Source organism: Mya arenaria, chromosome 1, assembly GCF_026914265.1.
Source record: "Mya arenaria isolate MELC-2E11 chromosome 1, ASM2691426v1".
Lineage (NCBI taxonomy): Eukaryota > Metazoa > Mollusca > Bivalvia > Myida > Myidae > Mya > Mya arenaria.
In genome coordinates, this window is record NC_069122.1 from 35,192,739 (window position 1) to 35,200,487 (window position 7,749).

Sequence of the window (7,749 nt, forward strand, 5' to 3'; positions counted from 1 at the left end):
CATTCGTATATTATTATACAACCTACAATAGAATAACACATGTATTTCTGATTCAACAGAGTTGCAAAAAGGGCAAAGGCCATCATTTAGGTCAAGTTTTTCATATCGGCCCGTTTCGACTCGAATAGGAGCTACCCCGCATCTAAATTTACTTAACGCTGCCCTATGTTTTGGCGGCAAATCAATCTACAATAATTTTCAACAGAATAGTTATTTTTATACTTGCAATAATTTCTTAGCTTATTTCAACCCCTTCCACGTATACCTTCCGGTCCATTTATAGACTCGTGCCAATCATTGACATACGATGACATCATTTTATCATACAACTGGCTAACAACGGTGGATTTTGGTACATTGTCATTCACATTAGTAGATATATCTACGTCAAGGCTTAAAATTCTCTCACTTACATAATAAAACCAAGATTTGTTCTTACTACATGCCTTGCCGTTTGCCCAAAGTTTTATTCGTTTATAAACACGAGACACAGGTGTATTACACAACCTAGACCAATGTCCGACTATAGACTTCCACTGACAGATAATCGCTGGTACACATGCAATTTCGCCTGAAACAGCATCATTAGGTGTATTTCCCAAAGCCGAGAAAAAAACGCATGGCTCTATTATGCACGGCGTTGATGCAGAAAAACGATTTTACACCCCAGATAGATGCACCGTAACTTATAATCGGCCAAACAATAGAGTCATATAATTTAGTGTATGCGTCATACGGCATACCACCAACGATTTCATATTTAGCAATAAGAAGCCCGATGGCACGGCTAGCACTCTGAGCAAGGATTTAGCAGTCACATTATAATCAAGAAATTCATTGATAACAAAGCCAAGGTAAGTATACTTACCAGCAGCATATAAACTGTCATTGCCACATATAAAGTTGAAATCGTACAAATTGAGGACAAAAGGGAACTATGTTACTCTTTGTATTATTAATTATCATGCTATTGAGAATACACCAATCAGCTAAAGCATTTAAAAGTACTAGTAGAACAATGTCATTTGCATATAATAAAACACACATTTTCTCTAAAAGTTGTAAATGTCGACTGTTTGCGTTTTTTTCTGGTATCAATAATGCTAGTAAGACTAGAGATTTGGTCTATTGTACTTCTGTTTTTGCGAAAACCGCCCTGTTCGTCATCCAGTAACTTTTGATTTTCAACCAAATAACCAAGCCAATCATTTAACACAGTACAATAAATTTTATACAATGAGGAGGCAAGACTAATTCCTCTATGTGATGACGGATCTCTAGGGTCCGTACTTGATGACTTCGGTATTTGGTTAACTATACACTGATTCCAAATACTTGGCACCGTACTAGAATTAAAACAAATGTTAAATAAGGAATGCATGAACAAATTTGCAGAATCATTTTTAAAGCTTCACAATATACATTGTCCGCACCAATGGCTTTACCAGTTTTAGCTTTATTTACAGCCTTTTTCACTTCTATAACAGAGATTTTTGCATTAAATGAAATCATCTGTAAGAGTATTAGTGTTAAGCGCAAAGACATTATTATTATGCGTACTGAACAAAGAACTAAAACTTGATTTCCATTTATCAAGTACAACATTAACATCATGACATATAGAACCATCATCAAGTTGAATTTCCATTGGAATATGTTTCCTCCTTTCTTGGTTAACTCCTATTTTACCAATAGATTTCCAAAACCTGTCATTATTTATAACGGCCTTGTTTAAAACTCCATTTTGCATATTGTACCAGCAGAATCATTTAGGTCTCTGTACCTCTCTGTCAAAACATTTTCTAGCAGAAATATAATCAGTCTTTAATACACATGATTCACTTTTTCTAACAGAGCCAAGCTAAGCTTTTTAACAAGTTTGGTGTAAACAAATTGTTTAACACCATTAACCATTGTCCTAGGCTATAAAAATACCAAAAAATATATTTGTGTCAATACAATTTTCAGTCAAATTTTCAACTGTATTTACCAACTTACTTCATTGGTGATATGAGATCAAAGCAAATTAGTATTTTAAACACTTTATATTATGATTTTCTTACCGTACAAACTTATTTAAGAACAAAAAGTATTGTTAAGAACATTAATTGCATTTTTTATAAAAGTTTATCCATAAACACTTATTCGAAGATATGATAAGCTCATAGTATGTCTTTGTATTTCTTTGTTTGTGTTATGTATATATTGTATGAAATTCTCCTTTTTATAAAGAAATAAACGGATTGTCAGTTTATGGCATTTCCAAAAAGAAACCACGGATACCTCGCTGCGCTGCGCTCCGCTCTGTTATACGTTCACTTTCTTGTTAATAAACTCTAGACTAACTTATACACAGATGCAATATTTATTTTGGTGCCATTAAAACAGCATTGCTCGTAGTTTCTTAGCGGTCCGCTGTACATATACTATTTGCATAATATTTCTCACAAACATAGACAATTTTCCAAGGATATCAAGGTCATTGTTTTGAAAAATAGTTGAAAGTTTGGCGTATTCTGCTTTAAGAGGGAATGGAAAATGTACTTTAATTTCTATCAAAATTAAAGTGCTTACAAACATAACTACGATGAATTTCACCACCTAAGGAATATTGTGAACATCTGAGTCGTATTCTATCATTGCGCTCAATGTCATTAATTTTTTATCTTGTTAAATTCGTAATTTATGAATACCACATCTGAGATGACAAAAGTATAAAATTAAAAGTCCTAGGTAAAATATTGAAGAAATGTTCGTGCTTGAAATTAGTTTCAAAAACAACATGAATAATAAATTACAGAAATAATAGCTGAATACAAAAATGCAGCCAATGCAAGACTTGTAATGCAAAGAAACACATTTCCGTTTGCACAAGGCATAACAAATCGAGAATAAAACAAATTGACTGTAAACATGATATGCAAGATCCAATCAGATAGAATAATTCATGCCAAAAGCAGTCTTGGATATTCAGTGCATGACAATGTAAATTGGAGCATTGGAAATAAATTTGTATTCGTTGCGTGATGAGGTGAAGAGGTACATATATGCACTATTGCCTAGACATCATGACTTGAGAAACGGTTCGACGTTTTCTATGAAACTTAGCACATACATATTTTCCTTTAATTTTATTTTCGGGTCACTAGGTCAAAGGTCAATGTCACAGTAGATGCTTGGAAAACCTTTTCGGCTCAATAACTCAAGAACAACTTTATCTATGATGATGAAACTACAGTTGAGGGCAGCTTTTGACCAGTCTCATACCTTTTATTTGTACATGGCCAGTATGTCAATGGTCTAGCTGGATTGGGTTAATGGTGACATGACCTCTGTAGTTTATTAGGTCAGTAGGTGAAAAGTCAAGGTCACGACTCACATGGTTGAAATTTATTAACAAAATTTGCCATAGAGGACAATTAAATATTAGTGGTTTGTACTTGACCAGTAAATTATTCCGTAGGTCAAAACTCAAAAGTCTTGTTATGATTTTTATAGACGGATTGACCCGTACAAGACCCTGTTGTATTTGTGGTGAATAGGTTAACGGTCATGGTCAAGCCCAATGTCGTTTGAAGCGCACATATATTAAATATTGCCAAAGATATAGCTTAGTTTAGGGACCAGTTCCCTAAATTGCATACTAATGCTCTTGATTCTTTTCACGTTGCCTGACGAAATGTGATGATTGTTTGTTTATTTTTGAAATAACGTATAATTAAAAGTGAAGTGTAAAATATAACGGCCCGTACATTGTTTTATGAAAATATATTGATTTTAAAGACCAACTTTACCCTTTCCGCTTGACTCTTACACGCTACCATTATTAAACTAAATTATAGTTTCTTATATACTACTCATTCTCCTACTCAGTAATCTGCCTTTGCAATCAAAGAATATAACTTTACGAAAAAAGGACGTTTTGAAAAACATACATTATGCAGTACTAATTTAGAACAAATTATTGATCGTGATTACTTTTTTTGCATTGTCAAGATAAGTTTTAATTCCATGGTGTTTCCTAGAATTTTTGGCCTAACCATTTCTCCAAGTGCGTTCACTTAAAAATGCTTTAACAATATTCTTGTATTCTTTTGAATACTTGAATACATAATAATATATCACTGGAGTGAACAAAAACCTTTTACTATTGATCTTGATGCATACAAAATAAATACATTTTTTCATATTATATTTGTGAAAGCAAATTTCAATGCAAGATCTAGTAAGCAAGTTGTAACTGACCAGGGACCATATTCAATATCAAAATAAGATTTGACTTAACGTTAAGAGAAGAAACTCCTTTTATTGGACTGTAACAACATCTGACCAAACCACAGAATGGAATCATTGAGGTATGTCTAAGGACGAGGATAAGAAACTTGTGTAATGCACCAGTCAATTGTAACCACGCCCCCCCCCCCCCCAGGTCCGGGGAATAGCGGGGACTTTGACTATCGATCCAGCCAATCCCAGGTAAAATCCCCGCCTTGCGGGAATAAACTGTTGGTAAAATCCCTGCCAAATGCCCCGCACACTGAGGACATCCTAGGTAAGGCCCTTTCTCGCTATTTTCGGCGCGAAAACAAAACCACCGCATTTACCCGGCACTGCGGGGATATATGGAAGGTAAAAACACAGCCCATTTCCCCCGATATCCCCGGTATACCCCCGGCCCTGGGTGAGACAATTGACTGGTGCATAAATGCCGTGTTAACTTATGCATGTGAAATGTGTGGGTGTGGGTGGGTGTCAAGATCGAAAGAAATTGAACGTATTCACTTCAAGTGTTTGTGGTTGAAACGAGCACATGTAATAAGGCCTTGTATGTTGTTTGTGTATAATCAATGTTCTTATTGAATTTGCTAATAAAACTTTGACTTGACGTTGACTTTGGGAAATAAGTAGACGCTAATTACATGTAAATAGATATGCTAGAATTACAAAATATTTGTGTAAAACTATTTCTTAACATACAGTATACTAAATAAGCTATATGAAATGAAGTCTTAGATAATTGCAATAATTGGTCTTATGATATAAGAACTCTGTTAGATATGTATGGTTTCACATATGTGTGGAGATTTTTCATATTATGTTTAAAAAATGAGTGTTCGGTGTATTTAAACACTCATGGTATGAAAACTGTAATGAGCAATAGAAATATCTTATGTACGTATAAATACCTTACTGAAAACTTGAAATTAAATTGTATTGATGTATTTCCAAAGAAATTAAGAATGGCTTTGTCTAACCTAAGATTGACAAGATAAATCCTGTGTCAAATAATGTTCTAATATTTCTGAGTATTTTAAGTATGCTAATTACTTACGCCAAGTGCAGGTATGTCCAATGTATTACTTTCTGTCTTTGTTGAATACTTTGACATTTATTTGCAAAAATTTGCAAAATAATGTTGAATCTGGTTTGTAATCTTTAACACCCAAAGAATTACCAGATCATTTAGACACATTATACGAGTAATGTTATACATGGGGACTTAAAGCAGACACCTTTACAGATAAAAGTATGGGTTTTCGTAAACGTGGTGGAATTATTAGCAACTGAGCGTTGGACCTTCAATGGGAACGTTATCGATGTAGTAAATGATTTTAACTATCTTGGAACTGTTTTAAAATATACAGTGACTTTGTCCTTAATCGAGAACATTTAGTTATATTAGTCCAAGCCCTTAAAGCTATGTTTTATTATGTAAATGCAAAGATAACGACCAAAGACAGTCCAAAAACACTTTGCCAATTGTTTGATGCCTTTGCTTTGTCTGTTTTAAATTATGCTCGTTAAATTTGGGGAATTTCTGAATCAAAAGAAATAGAGAGAATACATTTTAAATTTTGCAAGAGACGGTTGAAGGTTAAGCCAAATACATGTTCTGCTTTTATCTATCGTGAACTATGAATATATCCGCTTTATATACTTATGTATATAAGCATAATGAAATACTGGTTTAAAGCATTTAAAACTGATAATGTAATTTAAAAAAATGTATATGTGCAAGCTTTGTCAGATTGTAATAGTGGTAAAATAAATTGGGTATCAAATGTTAAGAAATTGTTACACTTGGTTTCTCTTATACACTTGACAATGTTGCCAATAAAGATGGTTAAGTTTTTAAATGAATTAAAAGATCGACTATTAAATATTTTAAGCAGAATTTGCTCGGAACGCTAATTGTTCTGTTTTAACTATGTATAAAGAGGTTAAAACTTCAATAGAATACGAAACATATCTCGATATTTTACCTAAAAACCTACGCTTATGTTTCTTTAAACCAAGGCTATCTGCATTTCCACGGCGAATTCAGACTGGTATTTATTCTGGAAATCGAACACCTAGAGGGCAAATATTTTGTTTAACCATCAATACTAATGATTTAAGATGAATTTCATTTTATATGTCCATGTTTTTCCGATGTTAGAAAGAAATATCTAAACGTTGTAAGTACATGCACCCTTCGGTGTACACATTTCTACAATTATTGAAATCAATTGACAGGAATTAATTAATAATTTGAATAAGCATTTTATATTAAAGATGCTCTTGTTATTCAGTAGAAATAATTTATCGAACGTTGAAAGATTTATGTTAAGTTCAGCCTCCAAATTTTGTTACAAATAGTATGTTTTTCTATAATTATGTGAATCTTCCGTATGATACGGTGGCACAGAGGTGGCATCCGCAACACTATTTATATTGTTATACAATTTACTAAGTTGTGGCCACAATTTACTAAGTTGTACAATTTACTAAGTTGTGGCCACAATTTACTAAGTTGTACAATTTACTAAGTTGTGGCCACAATTTACTAAGTTGTGGCCAGAAGGTACAACGTGTAGCCACAATATAAATAAAGTGTTGCGAATGTCACATCTGTGCCACCGTATATAGATAGCATTATATAATATATATTTACCATTTACCATTACATGTTGTATATACACGTTGACGATGTGCATTGTATAAGTCTGAATAAAAATTCGGTTCTGTTTTGTTCATAATGTTTTACAACGCCCATTTAACTTTGTTATAATTAGATTATTACATCATCTCTGATCACTCATACAGTATTGGGTTTCCAGATAAAGGAGCCTGGTGCAATGTCGTCTGGTCTGAGGGCTGTTATAGTCCTCATTGTCTCAACCTGGGTCAGCAGCTCACATGTCAACGACCAAAGCAATCAGTGTGACGTAATCATCAGGGAAGCGTATAAATACGCATACGGACGTAAGTTTATTTTTTTTTTTGGAGATAATTGTTTGTTTTGTTGTTGTTGTATTCTTCAAAAAATAATTATACCTAAATTTTGGACTCTATACATGTTTACCATTTTGTAGATGCCCAGGTGGCGTTGTGCAAAGACATGATGCACGTTACCCATGGGGGATCCATGAATAACGTGTGTCGCCTTATCCGGAAATTCCTTACAAAACACCAACAGTAAGGCGGTTTCTTTCCATATGATTGTGTTTCCATAGTATGTTAATTTCAAGTCATATAATATGTAAGATACATTTTAACATTTAACGTTATCCCGGTTCCTTTTTTTAACTTCTCGCCATCTGCGAGCTTCTCATGATACGTACACACGCGTTTCAATCTTCAGAAAAGCATTCAAATTAAGCTTAAAAATAAACACCGATTTTCCGTGTCTGTGTTTTAGATGTATTATGATAGTGCGCGCGAGCGTGCTTGTCTACGTGCGTGTGTGTGCGAGGAGTTGGGGGTGGG